Here is an 18,089-nt window from a genome sequence, read left to right as displayed (position 1 = left end):
CGAATGCATGGGTTACCACCGGGTGCTCCGGTTTCCTCCCACATTCCGAAAGATCAGCATTTAGTAGGTTAATTGGTCGTGTGGGTGCAATTGGGCATCACAGGCTCGCTCGGTCAGAAGGCCCTGTTACAGTGCTATATCTCTAAATCAGCGGTTCCCAACCTGACGTCCAGGACCCCTCGGTTCATGGTAGGAGTACTTGGCATAAAATCATTGGGAACCCCTGCTCTAAGTAAATAAAATAATCTGCTTAAAAGATCTTGCTTGGGAAATAATCAAGGCATGTCAATACTCAGTTTGCTAAGGAGCCAACTACTTATTTAAGAGATATTGATAACTCAGTCAGTCCGTCCAAATGGAACAAGAAGCGGTAGTAATCCTGTTAAAAAATAAGCAGCTCCTACCAGATGCCTGAAGGCCAAGCAATCTGGTCAGGGTTACACTTGCTGCTAACAAACCAGTCCCACATGTTGCTAATACTTTCCAGAACTGACGTCTGAAGTGGCACAAACTATGGAAAGAACAATTCTTTACATTAACATCCCAGCAAGTTTTTAAGGTCATTGTGTGACATTTGGTTGGGTGGTCACTGCCAAACCACAAATCAGAGTGGGAGAAAGGGAGAGAGAGAAAGGGAGAGAGAGAGAGAGAGAGAGAGAGAGAGAGCGAGCGAGAGAGAGAGAGAGAGAGAGAGAGAGAGAAAGGGGGAGAGAGAGAGAGAGAGAGAAAGGGAGAGAGAGAGAGAGAAAGGGAGAGAGAGAGAGAGAGAGAGGGAGAGAAAGGGAGGGAGAGAGAGAAAGGGAGGGAGAGAGAGAAAGGGAGGGAGAGAGAGAGAGGAGGGGGAGCGGGGGGAGAGAGTGGGGGGAGAGAGAGAGGGGAGGGAGGAGAGGGGGAGGGGAGAGGGGTGAGAGGGGGAGAGGGGAGGGGGGAGAGGGGGGAGGGGAGAGAGGGGGGAGAGGGGAGGGGGGAGAGGGGGAGAGGGGGAGGGGGGAGAGGGGGGGAGAGGGGGAGAGGGGGAGAGGGGGGGAGAGGGGGGGAGAGGGAGGGAGAGGGAGGGAGAGGGGGGAGAGGGGAGAGAGAGGGGAGAGAGAGGGGGACAGAGAGGGGGAAGAGAGAGAGAGAGACAGACAGAGAGAGAAGGAGAAGGGAGGGAGGGAGAGAGGGAGGAAGGGAGGGAGAGAGAGGGAGGTGAGGGGAGAGGGGGAGAATATTAAAGCCAGGGCCACCAGACTTAAAAACAGTTACTTTCCCCAAGTAGTAAGGCTGATCAACACCTCCACGCACTAATCCACCCCTCCACACCCCCAACCACCACCACTTTATCATTTCCAATCAGAGTCACATTGTATAGAGACACTCCTGTGCCTCGTGTCACTATATGCACTGACAATCAATATATATAAGCAATCTTAACGTACTTTATTTTTTATTATTGTGTTCTTTATCTTATTGTGGTTTTTCTGGGCTGCAGCAGGTTCAGAGTAACAAATATTCTGTCTCATTTACACTTGTGTACTGGAAATGACATTCTGCAAGTGTAACTTAAATCTTTAGAGAGAGAAAGAGGAAGAGAGAGAGGAGCAAGGGGGAGACGAGGGATGGAGAGAGGAGGGTGGAGAGAGAGAAGTGGGGGCAGAGAGAAAACGGGGCAGAGAGAGAGAATGGGGCGGAGAGAGAGAACAGGGCGGAAAGAGAGAAGGGGGGGTGGAGAGACAGAAGGGGAGGAGCCAATGTTGATTCTAATTTCCAAGAGACCAAGTCATGGGACACACTGGAGGATCCCAAAGAGCAGGAGGTCCCAAACTGGGGTCCATGGCATAAAGAAGGTTGGGAACCCCTGCCATAGAGGATCTTTGACCTGTGTGGGGTTTGTTGATAGGTGGGGCCTGTGATTGAGGACAGAGCCCCTTGTGGGGATTACTGACTCCCAGACCGCTGAGCTGGGAACTCAGAGTTATAGAGACACACAGCACCCTACCAAATCCTTTGGCCCAACTGATCCCTACCAACCAACACATCCAGCTGACCCAGTCGCATTCCTGTGCATTTGTTCCTCATTTCTGCTCATCTTTCCTGTCCACCTACCTGATGTTATCATACCACCCTTGCCACTCACTCTACAGCACATTCCACATATCCGCCATTGCCCGTGGGATAAGCCTGCCCCTCAAATCCCCTTTAAACCTTCTCTTTCCCATCTTAAACCTGTGCTCTCTATTAGACTCGGGTGAAAAGACTGGGACCACCCACTCTATCTGTAGAATTTGTATTGGTTTATTATTGTCACAGGTACTGAGAAAGAGTGAAAAGCTTGTCTTCACCCCCCGCCCCCATTCCCCACTTCTTCTCACCTACCGATTACTTCCCTGAGTCCCCTCCCCTTCCCTTTCTCCTGTTGTTCACTCCTCTCCTGTGCTTTCTTCTCCAGCCCATGACCTTTCCCACCCACCTGGCTTCACCTGTCACCTTCCAGCTGCCCTCCCCCCACCTTCTTATTCTGAGCATCTCCCCCAACCCCTTTATTCCTCAGTTCTGAAGAAGGGCCTAAAAACATCGACCGTTTATTCTCTTCCACAGATGCTGCCTGACGTGGTGACTTCCTCCACCATTTTGTGTGTGTTATCTTGTCTTGGATACTGTTCATACAGATCAGATCATTACACAGTGCACTGAGGCAGTACAAAGGGGGCAAAAAACACAGAATTAAGAGATACATTTACAAAAATATATGCAGTGCATGCTGACAATAAGGTGCAAAGCCATAACAAGATAGATTGAGTCCATCTTATCATATGAGGGGACTATTCAAAAGTCATAACATCATCATCATTACGCGCTATGTCATATAACGTGGGCAATCATAGTCTTCCAGTTTAAGACAGTGCTACCGAAGATGTGCCACGGGTTACTGGTAAATCATAAGGCAAGAGAATTGTCTAAAAGTATTACTTATAACATCCTTCATGAAGCAAACCATGGTGAACTATGGCTGCAGGCAGTGAGGAGGCAGACAGCGGTGAGGCTGGTTCGGGGGATGAGCAGTGCTGGGGCATTGCGAGACACAACATTTGAGCCACTGGGCTCACAGACAGAGTTCGTATCACTACTGGAGATGGAGTGAGTGATTCGAAGATGAGTCAATGCGGAAGAGTTTCGATGCCCGTCCAGGTTGCAAGGTTGGATCGTGCCAAGCGCCGAGCCAATTTGGTGACAGCGGGAATGGCTTCGGGCAGGGCATCCAAGGCATATCGGGCACTGGGATCCAATTCCTAGAGCACAGCACTACTCGGTGCTTGGGCAATTTAAATGCCAGCACAGATTGACTGGAAGCCCGAGTGTCAGGTACGGTGATGATGGTCGGGCTGATTTTGCTTGCTGTCCCACGAATGTTCATTCCTTTTTCTGTGGCACCGACGCTGTGAACTGAGCCAGCCGCTGTGTGTTCCTTTCCTGCTAGTGTGAAAACCGAGACCAAGGCTTTGCTTGGGCCTACTCTGGCTGAACTGAGAATGGATCTGGGACTCTGTTTGGTTCGGGATGCTGTTGGCTTGTTTCAAATGTTTGCACGATGTGCTTTTTCCCCCCCTCTTTCTCTGTGCAGTGGTTTTTGGTCTTTTTTTTAAGTGGATTATTTGAGTATTGAAGCACCTTCAATTACTCCAAAAGACTGAGGTTTGGTAAAATACTGAAAGGCTTTTATTCACTGTACAATACGACCTCCACAGTGAGTGTCTGCCCCCGGACTGAGGGGGAGGGGCAAGGCGAACACCTTTATACAGGACTCTGTGGGAGGAGCCACAGGGGCAGTCAGCAGAGGGGTGTGTCCAGACAGGTAACCGAGTTACAACATATATACATGGTTTACCACAAGTATCTTGCTCTGTGGCTGCCTATACAGCAGACAATTTCCAAGGTGCATAATTTATACATTATTTGATAATAAATGTGCTTTGAATCTTTACCATCATCATTCTTGGCAAATTTTTCTACAGAAGTGGCTTGCCTTTGCCTTCTGGGTGGTGTCTTTACAAGACAGGTGACCCCAGTCAATATCAATACTCTTCAGAGATTGTTAGCCTGGTGTCACTGGTCACATAACCAGGACTTGTGATATGCACCAGCTGCTCATACGACCATCCACCACCTGCTCCCATGTCTTCAAATGACCCTGATCAAGGGGGTTAAGCAGGTGCTACTCCTTGCCCAAGGGTGACCTGCAGACCAGCAGTGGACAGAGTGTCTTACACCTCCTTTGGTAGGAACACATGTCCAACAGTCATATAACAGTAGGATTTAAGCTTTCCTTGAACAGGTGGTACATGCGTTTAGGGTGAGAGAGGTGAGGAGAGAGAATATCGAGGGTGGATGGGGTCTTTGATTATTATGGCAGATTTACTGAGGAGCAAACAATGTAGACAGAGTTCATGGAGGGCAGGCTGGTTTATGTGATGTGCTGACCTGTGTCCAGAACCATCTGCAGTTTTTGCCATACCAAGCCATAATGCATCCAAATATAATACTTTTGATGGCGCATTCATGAACATTTTTTGGAACTTAGAGGGAACACGCTAAATTCCTTCAGCCTACCAAGAAAGAGGCTTTAGTGAGCTTTCTTGGCCGTGCGTCAGCATGGTTGGACCAGGACAAACTGCAGGAGATGTTCACTCCAAGGCCTTCGACCTTGGCATCATTGACATGAACTGGGTTGTGTGGATTTGCACCCCCATCCCCCACCTGCCTCTTCATGAAGTCTTGTGCATATTTTGATTACGCCTGCCATGGCTGAGAATGGAGAACTCCTACATCCAAGTCAAAGGTCTGCCATCCCAAATCCTCGACCACAAGTATCCAGGCTGAACCTCCAGAGATATTCTCAAAAGCACCACTTTCCAGGGGACTCAGCAAACCAAGAAACTCTCATAATTTCCATTCCTTGCGGGGGGGGGGGAGCAGAATTCTCAGTGCAAACCTCAGTCAAGATCGTACACATGGACTACTTTGCCCAGACCCCAAGTACCAGTCGTGGGATCTTGCTGTGTACATGTTGTCTGCTGTGGCTCCTGCTGTTATAGCAGTGCGTGCAGAGAATTACCTCACCAACCTCTGCACGTCGACACTGTGAAAGCCCCATCATGAGTTCTGCATCCATTATTATCAAATATAAAACCATGGATGCAACGCTGAAGCTTATCAGGCATTGGTCAGACCGCACTTGGAGTATTGTGAGCAGTTATGGGCCCTGTATCTATGAAAGGATATGCTAGCATTGGCAATGGTCCACAGGAGGTTCACCATAGAAATCCCTGGAATGAAAGGATTAACATACAAGGAGCTCTGGGTCTGTACTTGCTGGAGTTTAGAAGAATGGAGGGGGGGGGATCTCACTGAAATCTACTTAACACTGAAAGGCCTAGATAGAGTAGAGGTGGAGAGAATTTTGTATACCTCTATCAAATCTCCCCTCATTCTCCTATACTCCAGGGAATAATGTCTTAATCTAGTCAATTTTTCCCCATAGTGGGGGAGTCTATGATCAGAGGGCACAGCTTCAGAATAAACTGATGTCCCTTTAGAACAGAGACAAGAAGGAATTTGTTTAGCCAGAGGGTGGTGATCTGTGGAATTCATTGTTATGGCTGGGTGTAGTGACCAAGTTATTGGGTATATTTAAAGCGGAGGATTATAGGCTCCTGATTAGTAAAGATGTCAAAGATTATGAGGAGAGGGCAGGTGAGTGGGGTTGAAAGGGCTAATAAATTAGCCGTGATGGAATGGTGGAGCAGACGATGTGGAGAATGGCCTATTTCTGTTTCTGGCTGTGTATGGCATCCATGCCTGAGTAACTTGCGGCTTTTGGAGTGCGAGTAGCCTGGGGTTCACAGGATGAGTAATCTGGAGTGTGAATGTGATAGGCATTAAAAATGTTGCAACATGCCACAGCAGCAGCTGGACCTCCTGACTGACAATTGCTGAACGTTCCAGTAATTCCCTTAGTCTGGGACCACTGTCGATCTCTCTCTCTCTCTCTGCAGGTCTGAGATATCACGAGCAGTCGCTTGTTTGGAGGCCAAGCTGATGCTACAAGGGTGACCTGCAGGATAGCAGAGGGAAGGAGCACCTTACAGCTCCTTTGATAGAGACACATCTCCACTCTACCACCCTACCTACAGAGTACAGAAAAAAAAATGACAAAAATTTTGCTGGGACTTGAGAACCTGCACAATGGGGAAAAATTGACTAGATTAAGACATCATTCCCTGGAGCATAGGAGAATGAGGGGAGATTTGATAGAGGTGTATAAAATTATGACCGATACAGATGGGGTGAATGCATGCACATATTTACCCCTTGTATTTTGGTGAGACTAGAACTAGAGTTGTAGTGTGAAAAGTAAAATATTTTTGGAGAACCTGAGCAAGAACCTCTTTACTCAGATGACGGTGGAAATGTGGAATGAGCTACCAGTGAAAGTGGTAGATGTGGGTAAAACTACAACACTTAATGGAAGTTTGGGAAAGTCCATGGATAAGAGAGGGATGGAGGTCTGTGGTCTAGGTGCAGAATCAGAATTACTATCACCGACATAGCTTGTGAAATTTATTGTTTTGTGGCATGAATACAGTTCAACAGATAAACATAATTACTACAAATTAGAATAATAAATATTTTTTTAAAATGAATAATTAATGCGAGAAGAGAGCAAAACTGTGAGGTCGTGTTCATAGGTCGTTGAAAAATCTGATGGCTTGCGTACTGCCTTCATATCACGTAGACACTAGGGTGCAATATCCATGGATAACCCCAACCAATGGAGGGCCTAAAAGATGGACAAGGCAGAAGACCGGGTCAGCACAAACTAGACGGACTGAATGGGCTGTTTCTGTGCTGCAGTGACTTTGGATCTTTACATTAATCCAGTCGTTTTCCTGAGAGAAACCTCTGAATTCCAGGTTTATTTAATTAACAGAATTTAATTCCACAGCTGGTGTGGTGGGATTTGAACTCTTGTCATCGAGTCAGTCGGCTAGACTTGGATTACTTGTCCAATAAATTAACCACATGTTTGTAGGGGTCTGGTCACACCACAAGTACAGTACTGTACAAAACTCTTAGATTATCTATATATATAGTGCCCAAGATTATTGCACAGTTCTGCATTTGTCAACAGTACTGTAGTACTGTATTTGCTTAGCCCTGACACCCCGCCCCCCCCCACAAAATCAGGGTCACATGAAGCCATGGGAGCAGATGGTGGATGGTTGTATGAGCAGCTGGTGCATATCACAAGTCCTGGTTATGCGACCAGTGACGCCTGGGAGACCATCTCCGAACAATATTCATAATGGCTGGGGTTACCAGTTTTGTAAAGACACTACCCAGAAGGCAGCGATGGCAAACCACTTCTGCTGAAAAATTTGCCAAGAACAATCATGGTCATGGAAAGACCATGATCACCCATGTCATATGATATGGCACATAACGAATGAATGAACCCTGTAGGTTAGTAATCAGAACTGCACATAAATGAGTTACCCATCATTCTCCTGCATTCCAAGAAATAAAGATAGCCAAACATTCCTTAGAACTCAGGCCCACTAGTCCAGGCAGCATTCTTGTAAATCTCTCCTGCACCGTCTCTTGTTTGGCCAGGATGCAACCAAACAGATACTTTCAACAGTACAGTAAATCTGTAGAGGTTTGCTGGAGTGTCCATTGATGTGCCGAACCTCCTTAACCTCCTCAGAAAGTAAGGTTGTTTGCAGGCTTTGCTGAAGATCACTGTCTTATGATGTTGAGTTAGCATCATTTATTTATTTTATTTAGCAATACAGCACGGTAACAGCCTCCCCAGCCCAATAACCCTGTGCTTCCCCATTACACCCATCTCCTCTCACTCTCCTATGCTCCAGGGAATAAAGTCCCAACCTGTTTAATCTTTTCCTATAAGTCAGGTCGCAGCAAACACATGACACAAGAGAGATAGCAGATATAGCAACACGGAAGATGCTGGAAGAACTCAACAGCTCAGACAGCATCTGTGGCGGGAAATGGACAGTCAACGTTTCGGGTCGTTTCCAGACTGAATGGCAGAGGGGAGACAGCCTGTGTAACAAGTTGGAGGGGAAGAGATGGAGCAAGAACTGGCAGGTGATAGGTGGATCCAGGTGGAGAGGGGTGGAATTGATAAACAGATGAGGGAGGGAGAAGAGTTGGAATAGCACCAAAAGCTGGGTAGAGATATTTCTATACATGTGCTCCACCCTGCATCTTTCAGTCAAGATCAAGGACTTTTTTCCGACTCTCCATTTCCTTCCACAGATGCTGCCTGACCTGCTGAATTCCCTCAGCACTTTTGTGGTGTCTTGCAATTTAGAAGCCCCAGCAGTTCAACACTGCCCTTTCGGGAGGGAGGAAAGAGCTGTCCTTGGTGGTCTCTACACCACAAACAATGGCAGCCGACTCTCAGCCACACCCCTCCCCGCCTTTCCATGTGGCATGGGGTAATAAGAAATGGCAAATAGTGCCACATCTAGTGACGAACCTTAAACACAGAGCTCACAATCCACACTCCTAGATCTGTAGGCTGCTCAAACTGAACAGACAGCAATATTCAATGTGAATATGTAAATGAGATCTCACCAATGCCAAAGAGGAAACATTAAAACAGCAAGGCTCGAAAACTCAAACTAAAATTTGGGCTCTCATTTTACGCGGGGCATTCCAAATGGGTGGTTGAGGCACGCTCTATTCAGACCCTCACTAAAAGAAAATCTCACCTTTCTGTATTTTCCTGGTATTGTTCCTCAAAATATCAGTTTTCTGTGAGAAACTGGTAAAAATCCATCTTGCTTTCAAACAGCAAACACGAATCCACCTCACAATCCCAATCTGTCAACTCGCACATGCGCAGTGAGTTCAGTAGTGCCTCCTACCCAAATGACATGGATTTCGAACACAAAACACTTACCTCAAACTTCTATAAATAACTCGGGTACGTACAGCTAAATGCAAAGTTCTGAGGAAGGTCGCTGACCTGGCATCTTATCTCTGCTCCCCTCTCCGCAGAGGCTGCCCAACTTGTCAATTCTAGGCTTATTATTTTAAATTAACAATTCAGTTTACTATTATCTCATCGGCCAGATACAGTGAAAATCTTGCCGTGCATAACATCCACACAGATCAAATCATTACATGGTGCACTGAGGTAGAACAAGGTAAAACAATAACAGAATGCAGAATAAAGTGCAGCAGCATTTTTGACCATGGAGGAGGTACTAAAATCACAGACAGCATTGGAGAGGTCTCTAGACAAGCATTTGAATCGCCTACACATACGCTCAGTGCCCAATTTATTAGGCACTTCCTCTACCTAATAAAGTGGCCACTGAGTGTTTGTTCATGGTCTTTTGCTGCTGTAGCTCATCCACTTCAAGGTTTGACATGTGCGTTTAGAGATGTTCTTCTGCACATCATTGTTGCCATGTGTGGTTACTTGATTTACAGTCATAGCCTTCCTGTCAGCTTGAACCAGTCTAGCTATTCTCCTCTGCCCTCTCTAATTAACAAATCACTGGATGCTTTTTTTTGGGGCTTTTTTGCACCGTTCTCCAAAAACTCTAGAGACTCGTGTGAAAAATCTCAGGATATCAGCAGTTTCTGAGATACTCAAACACCGTCTGACACCAAGAATCATTCCATGGTCAAAGTCACTTAGATCACATTTCTTCCTCATTCTGATGTTTGGTCTGAACAACAACTGAACCTCTTGACCACATCTACATGCTTTTCTGCACCGAGTTGCTGCCACGGGATTGGCTGATTAGACATTTGCATTAGCGAGGTGTACAGGTGTACCTCATAAAGTGGCCACAAGGTTACAGGCCAGGTGACATAGTGTCAGAGACAGAGTCATATGGTACAGGAATAGGGGGGTAAGGACATGTTTAGTGGTAGGATTCCATTGTAGATGGTGGAAGTTATCGAGCCACAGATCACATTGAAGGAACTTAATGAACCTTTGCATAATACAAAGCCTGAATCTGACCTACAATGGTCCAAGTCGATAGGATCCCACACGCTCCCTCATTGAATATTGAGAATATTCTTCCTGAAAATGATTAACCCTCAATAAACTCTCCATGTGACAAGCTTGGTTAGCCAACATTAGAACCTGCCATAAGGCAATCAGTCTGCCGGTCAGGATTTGTATAGTATTGTGTAATGCATTCCAGTAAATTAAGTCCATTAACAGAGGCGTGACACTGACAAGGAAAAACATCAAAAATTAAAAGTACACATTTCTTTTTTACAAGAACAAACATGACTTTTTCTTTCTTTCTGTATTACGCAGTTTGTTATCTTTTGCACACCGGTTACCTGTCTTGCTGTGTGTGGTCTTTCATTGATTCTATTATTGTTCTTAGATTTACTGAGTATGCCTGCAAGAAAATGAATCTCGAGGTAGAGTATGGTGATATACATGTTTGTTATTCTGTTATTTAGTCCAGACCGATTCTTCATGACCTCATGGCCCATGGGGTCACAGGGTTTTCATGGCAAGATACAGAAGTAGATTGCCAGACCTTTCTTCCACACAGATACTGCTGCTGTCCAGGTTGGGAGCCAGCGTGTCCAGGGCTGATGCCACTACACCAGCCAGCCCATATTACTTTGACAATAAATTTATTTTGTACTATTAGAACATCTTTCCCTTGTACTGAGGTGATGATGTGTGTGAGATGGCATGCTCAACTGATTTTCAGTGACCACACCCCCTCCCTCTCCCAGGACATATGATCATAACAACCCCATTTACCAAAATAAAAACAATAGTGCACAGTGGTCAGGGAGTTGCTAGAATGAGGTAGTGGTTACGGTTGAGCTGGTTCTTTCAAGGGAAGTAACTGTTCTTAAACCTGGTGGTGTGGAACTTCAAGCTTCTGTACCTCCTGCGCGATGGTCTACGACGTGGCCTGGATGATGGGGATCTTTGATAATGAATTTTTCCATCTCCTGTAGGGATGGGAGGGATGCGCCTGTGATGCATTGGGCAGAGTCCACGACTCTTTGCAGTTTCTTATATCGCTGCACATTCGAATTGCCGTACCAGACCACAATGTAACCGGTCACCAACTGGGTCCAGATTTTTGCGCTGGAGTAGGACTATAACCCAAATCTTCCTGCGGCAAGGGCTGGTACGACAGGGAGTGAGGAGTTACTTTTGAACATGAAGAGTCTATGAAGAACAGCAAAGCTTTCAATGCACCTTCACACATGCATGAGTGTGTCACCTCCAATTAACTAGACTCTGAAAACTCGCACTCATTCCTCAACCACTTGTGAACAAGGAGAATAGCATGGCCCCTGACCACACTGCCCTGTAGTCTGAACAGAGAAATGCAATGTTTATACAGAACTGACTAGCAGAATTGGATATTGACCAATTTTTAGCCTTTTATATGTTTAAATTCCTTAATTGCAAGATCAATCACCATTCATAGTACAGGTGTTAAAAATCAATAGAAACTACAAGCTAACAATCGATAATACTGTGAAGTTAGTAAAGTGATTGTTCTTGAGTTGGTATCTGTTTCTTGCATCTGTCCATTTCATTCTATTATATTCATAGTATATGAATCTCAAGGTTGTATATAAGATCCTAAAACCATTAGATATAGGAGCAGAATTAGGCCATTTGGCCCGTCAAATCATGGCTGACTTATTTTCCCTCTCAACCCTATTCTCCTGCCTTCTCGCTATAACCTTTGACACCCTGACTAATCAAGAAACTATCAACCTTCACTTTAAATATACTCAATAACTTTGCCTCCAAGGTCATCTCTGGCAATGCATTCCACGCATTCACCACCCTCTGGCTAAAGAAGTTCCTCCTTATCTCTGTTCTGAAGGGATCTTCTTCAGTTCTGAGGCTGTGACCTCTGGTCCTCAACTCCCCCACTATTGGAAACATATTCTCCACATTCACTCTATCTAGGCCTTTTAATGTTCGATAAGTTTCAATGCGATCCCTCTCATTCATCTAAACACCAGTGAGTACAGGCCCAGATCTAGGAGATACTCCTCGTATGTTAACCTTTTCATTCCTGGAATCATTCTCGTGAACCTCCTCTGGACCCTCTCCAATGCCAGCACATCTTTCCTTAAATAAGTTCATAGGTTGCTACAATAGAGTATTAACTTACAGGCAAATAGCTTGGGCTACTGTCTGTGGAAGTCCATTAAATATGCATCCACACAGGAGTTTTAGTTGTCTGAGAGTCTACATCACTGCTTGAATATGCGTGCATGCAATGTTGCACTGAGGGTGTGCTCCGTGCATTAACAAGGCTGCCAATCACATCCACTGCAACTCGATCCCAAAAGCCGCAACCATACTTCAGATCTCCCAAGCAACAACAACAAAACAAGACAACCACAGCGAGAAAAGCCCATTTCCCACCTCCCTCCCACCCACAGCCTTGCACACACAGGCGCAAACAGGCCTCCAACCCCAGGACAGGCCACTTCAGGGTCTCCAGACCTTGGCCCCAGGCTCTTAAGCTCGCACACATTGGACCCCCAACTTCAGACTTTGGCCCAGGATGCCGATCACAGGTTAGACTACAATGTCGTCCCATCTAACCCCAGTTTCTTGCATTCAGCCCATATCATGAAGGCATAAAAGATTTGTTTGATTGGGCATTTGATGGCTAATTTAATTAGTCTGCCAAAACTTTGTCGGCCAAAGAACTTGTTCCTGTGTAGAATTACATTTTATATAATTTTTTAAAAATTAAAATGATAGTAAAAGAACAACACAACACACAAGCTCAACAAGTCAGGCAGCATCCGTGGAGGGAAATTGATCAACAATGTTTCAGATTGAGACCTTAACCTGAAGGGTAAAGGGTCTCAACCCCCAAAGGCTGACTCAAGTGCAGACTGTTCTGTTGGCATCCATTTCCCTCTACAAATGCTGTCTGACTTGCTAGATTCCTCCAGCTATCTTGTATGCTGCTCCAGATTTCCATTATCTGCAGATTATTGTGTCTCTCTGATAGTACCAACAAATAGCTGTGCTCAACTTTCTCTTGCTACTGCCATCAGGAAACATAGAAAAACATAGAAAATAGGTGGAGTAGGCCATTCGGCCCTTTGAGCCTGCACCGCCATTCAGTATGATCATGGCTGATCATCCAACTCAGAACCCTGAGTTCCCTCCATACCCCCTGATCCCTTTAGCCACAAGGGCCATATCTAACTCCTTCTTAAATATAGCCAATGAACTGGCCTCAACTGTTTCCTGTGGCAGAGAATTCCACAGATTCACCACTCTCTGTGTGAAGAAGTTTTTTCCTCATCTCAGTCCCTTTTTCCTCAAACTGTGACCCCTCATTCTGGACTTCCCCAACATCGGGAACAATCTTCCTGCATCTAGCCTGTCCAATCCCTTTAGGATTTTATACGTTTCAATAAGATCCCCCCACAATCTTCTAAATTCCAACGAGTATAAGCCTAGCCGATCCAGTCTTTCATCATATGAAAGTCCTGCCATCCCAGGAATCAATCTGGTGAACCTTCTTTGTACTCCCTCTATGGCAAGAATGTCTCTCCTCAGATTAGGGAACCAAAACTGCACACAATACTCCAGGTGTGGTCTCACCAAGGCCTTGTACAACTGCAGTAGTACCTCCCTGCTCCTATACTCGAATCCTCTTGCTATGAATGCCAGCATACCATTCGCCTTTTTCACCACCTGCTGTACCTGCATGTCCACTTTCAATGACTGGTGTATAATGACACCCAGGTCTCGTTGCATCTCCCCTTTTCCTAATCGGCCACCATTCAGATAATAATCTGTTTTCCTGTATTTGCCACCAAAGTGGATAACTTCACATTTATCCACATTAAGTTGCATCTGCCATGAATTTGCCCACTCACCCAACCTATCCAAGTCACCCTGCATCCTCTTAGCATCCTCCTCACAGCTAACACTGCCGCCCAGCTTCGTGTCATCCGCAAACTTGGAGATGCTGCATTTAATTCCCTCATCCAAGTCAGTAATATATATTGTAAACAACTGGGGTCCCAGCACTGAGCCTTGCGGTACCCCACTAGTCACTGCCTGCCATTTTGAAAAGGAAGGAGGTACAGGAGTGTTAGTTCCCACACCACCAGGTTCAGGAACGATTATGACCCGACAACCATCAGGATCCTGAACTGGCATGGATAACTTCACTCTCATCAACATTGAAATGATTCCACAACTCACAGACTCACTTTCAAGGAATCTACATCTCATGTTCTCAGCATCATTAATTAATTAATTAGTTATTTTTATTTGCAGTTTGTCATCTTTTGCACATCACTTGCTTGTCGGTTTTTGTGTGCCTGCAAGAAAATGAATCTCAGGTGACATACACAGCAACATATACGTACTTATGGGTTCCTTAAGGTTGTCATAGCTGGGGGTGGGGGGGAGGGGTGTGGTTTGTAATGAGGATAAGCTCTCACTACCAATTAAATGCTCTCATTGACATGTGTCTCAAATAGCCTCTGACAACCAAGTCCAACTCCTGATCTTCATGTGTGGCTTAGCTACTAAGCCCGGCAGAAGTGTTTCTACTGAGAGAATAAGACGCAAAGGTATATAATCACTGGAAGACTGAGAGGTGAAGTTATTGAAGTCCAAGTGGGCTTAACAGCGGAATTTGCTGAGGGAAGAATTGCAAACGAGAAAGCATTAGCTGACAACCAGCAAATATATTTTCATAACAGAATTGAAGAGGAATCATTCCTTTGGGGAATCCTGGACTCTACACAATTGAATCAGTGATATGATCAACAATTTGTAGATGAGGAAAAATCAAAGATTATGAGGACTGGCCAGGTAAGGCCTGCATGAATGATGTTCCTCCTCCTGTTTCTTATGTTGTGTGGCCGTAGTCATGGCGGGGACTAGGCCTCAACTCACCTTACCACCTATTTACAGCCATCCAGGAGAGAGGTGTTGGAGTTGGCACGCTCCATCAGAGTGCCTAAGCCGGAGTTGGTGCTGCCCCCCCAGTGTTCGCTCAGCAGAAGACAAGCTATGCTGTGTTCAACTACAGACTGCTTCAACGTTCGTGGACTCTGGGTGCTGGACTCCATATGTATTCTGTGTGGCTGTATTTCACTGCTATATTCGATGTGACAGATGTGCTTTGTGCTTTGAATGACTGTTGTTACTATGTTTTGCACCTTGGCCCCGGAATGAAACTGCTTTATTTGTCTGTATTCATGGGTATCCATGTATGGTTGAATGACAATTAAACAAACTTATTGAGGCATTGTCTTTTGCAAATGACCTTGATCGTGGGGAAGTTTATGTATGTGATGGTGCCAACCCTCTGGAGCCTCTTATGATCCTGTACACTGATGCCTTCATACCAAACGGAAATTTGCAAGAATCTTAGGCGACTCCTCAAAGACCAAATGAAATATAGCCACTGGGATGTCTTCTTCATGATTGTATCAATATCTTGGGTCCATGCTGGATTGGAGATGTTGTCACCCAGGAACTTGAAGGTGCTCACTCTTTAAAGCAGTGGTTCCCAACCTTTTTTATGCCATGGATCCCTACCATTAATCGAGAGGTGCATGGACCCCTACCGTTAATCCAGAGGTCCATAGACCCCTACCATTAATCGAGAGGTCCATAGACCCCTACTGTTAATCGAGAGGTGCATGGACCCCTACCGTTAATCCAGAGGTCCATAGACCCCTACCATTAATCGAGAGGTCCATAGACTCCTACTGTTAATTGAGAGGTCCATAGACCCCTACCATTAATCGAGAGGTCCATAGACCCCTACTGTTAATCGAGAGGTCCATAGACCCCTACCATTAATCATTTGGTAGGTCAAATTCCCAGGTTGGGAATCCCTGCTTTGGAGATCAACAGTAACTTGAATTCTCTCTCTGCTGACATGGTATTGGTTTCAATTCAACATTCAGCTCAGTGATTAACATGATCATCCCCCAAAGACTGGTGTGTAAACTGTCTTTGTTGGGAATCAAAACCTCTCTCTGTAGCTGGATATTGGACGTCTTGATAGAAAGACTCCAGTTGGCAGCAACATCTCGAAGCTGTATCACACTGTGTATTGGTGTTCCAGGGCTGCATGCTCAGCTTGCTGCTGGTCGCACTGCCGACTCACGACAGCACTGCCAGATCCAGCTCAAACCGTAGCACCGAGTTTGCTGATGACACAACAGTGGCTGGTCTTATGAACAATAATAATGAGTCGGCATACAGAGAAGTAGTAGGGAGGTTTGTCAAATAGAGTGTGAACAACTATCTGAGTCGCAACGTGGAGAAGACAAAAGGGATGACTTCAGGGAGCCACAGGTCAACCACTCTTCACTGCACCTCAATGGCTCTGCGGTGGAGAGAGTGAAGAGCACAAAGTTCCTTGGTGTGCACATACCAGATGACCTAAGCAACACCTCGTCACTGGTCAAGAACCCCCACAGCAGTGTCCACACTTTCTGAGGAGTTTGAGGCGTGCAGGGCTACCCACCACAATTCTAACTACTTTCTACAAGAGCACCGTCAAAAGTGTCCTGTCTGGCTGCATCATTGTATGGTATGGAAGCTACAAGGTATCAGACATACAGAGGACAGTAAAAACTGACGAGAGGATCACTGGATTCTCCCTCCCCCCCATTTGCGACATCTACCGGGTGCATTGTATACAAATGGCCTGAAGCATTATTGAGGATCCCTACCACCTATCCCAAAATCAGTTTGATCTACTACCATCAGGAAGGAGGTACAGGGGCATCAGGTCTAGGACTGCCAGACCGGGTAACAGCTTTTTCCCCTTAGGCTGTGAGACTAATGAATACCCTAGCACCACTGAGGTCTCGCCCCTAGGGCAGTGAGCTGGTTATGGTTTACCTGTGCTGTAAACTTCACATGCATTTTGAATGATATTTTATTTGTGGTAATACTTTATTTTCTGTGCTATGTGTGATAAATGTATTGTGGGTGCACCACAGTGTGGAGGAACATTGTTTCGTTTGGTTTGATATACAGTGTGTATAAAAAGTATTCATAGAAACATAGAAAACATACAGCACAATACAAGCCCTTCGGCTCACAAAGCTGTGCCGAACATGTCCCTGCCTTAGAACTACCTAGGCTTTACCCATAGCCCTCTATTTTTCTAAGTTCCATGTAGCCATCCAGGAGCCTCTTAAAAGACCCTATTGTTTCCGCCTCCACCACCGCCACCCCATTCCACACACTCACCACTCTCTGTGTAAAGAACTTAACCCTGACATCTCCTCTGTACCTACTTCCAAGCATCTTAAAAATATGCCCTCTCGTGCTAGCCATTTCAGCCCTGGGGAAAAGCCTCTGACTATCCACACGATCAATACCTCTCATTATCTTGTACACCTCTATCAAGTCACCTCTCATCCTCCAACGCTCCAAGGAGAAAAGGCCGAGTTCACTCAACCTATTCTCATAAGGCATGGTCCCCAATCCAGGCAACATCCTTGTAAATCTCCTCTGCACCCTTTCTATGGTTTCCACGTCCTTCCTGTAGCGAGGCAACCAGAATTGAGCACAGTACTCCAAGTGGGGTCTGACCAGGGTCTTATATAGCTGCAACATTACTTCTCAGCTCCTAAACTCAATCCCACGATTGAAGAAGGCCAATGCACCGTATGCCTTCTTAACCACAGAGTCAACCTGCATAGCAGCTTTGAGTGTCCTATGGACTCAGACCCCAAGATCCCTCCAATCCTCCACACTGCCAAGAGTCTTACCATTAATACTATATTCTACCATCATATTTGACCTACCAAAATGAACCACCTCACACTTAACTGAGTTGAACTCCATCTGCCACCTCTCAGCCCAGTTTTGCATCCTATCAATGTCCCGTTGTAACCTCTGACAGCCCTCCACACTATCCACAACACCCCCAACCTTTGTGTAATCAGCAAGTTTACTAACCCAACCCTCCATTTCCTCATCCAGGTCATTTATAAAAATCACAAAGAGTAGGGGTCCCAGAACAGATCCCTGAGGCACA

The 18,089-nt window shown here is 45.7% G+C and overlaps 1 protein-coding gene across 7 annotated transcripts in view; it reads right to left on the bottom strand.

The window, feature by feature from the left end:
- Nucleotides 1-18,089, bottom strand: part of hivep2a (HIVEP zinc finger 2a) — a 283,035-nt gene that overhangs the window by 151,767 nt on the left and 113,179 nt on the right. The window contains exon 1 of one of the 7 annotated variants that reach the window (XM_063055456.1): nucleotides 8,778-8,881. The exons of the other annotated variants lie outside the window; for them this stretch is intronic. The gene's annotated coding sequence lies outside the window, so the exon portion shown is untranslated. Of the gene's footprint in view, nucleotides 1-8,777; nucleotides 8,882-18,089 lie in introns of those variants that run through there. 7 annotated transcript variants of the gene reach the window in all.

The sequence above is a fragment of the Mobula hypostoma genome, chromosome 8 (genome assembly GCF_963921235.1).
Source record: "Mobula hypostoma chromosome 8, sMobHyp1.1, whole genome shotgun sequence".
NCBI classification, from domain to species: domain Eukaryota; kingdom Metazoa; phylum Chordata; class Chondrichthyes; order Myliobatiformes; family Myliobatidae; genus Mobula; species Mobula hypostoma.
Note: the sequence above shows the minus strand (reverse complement) of the source record. Positions and strands in the feature narration are given on the sequence as shown.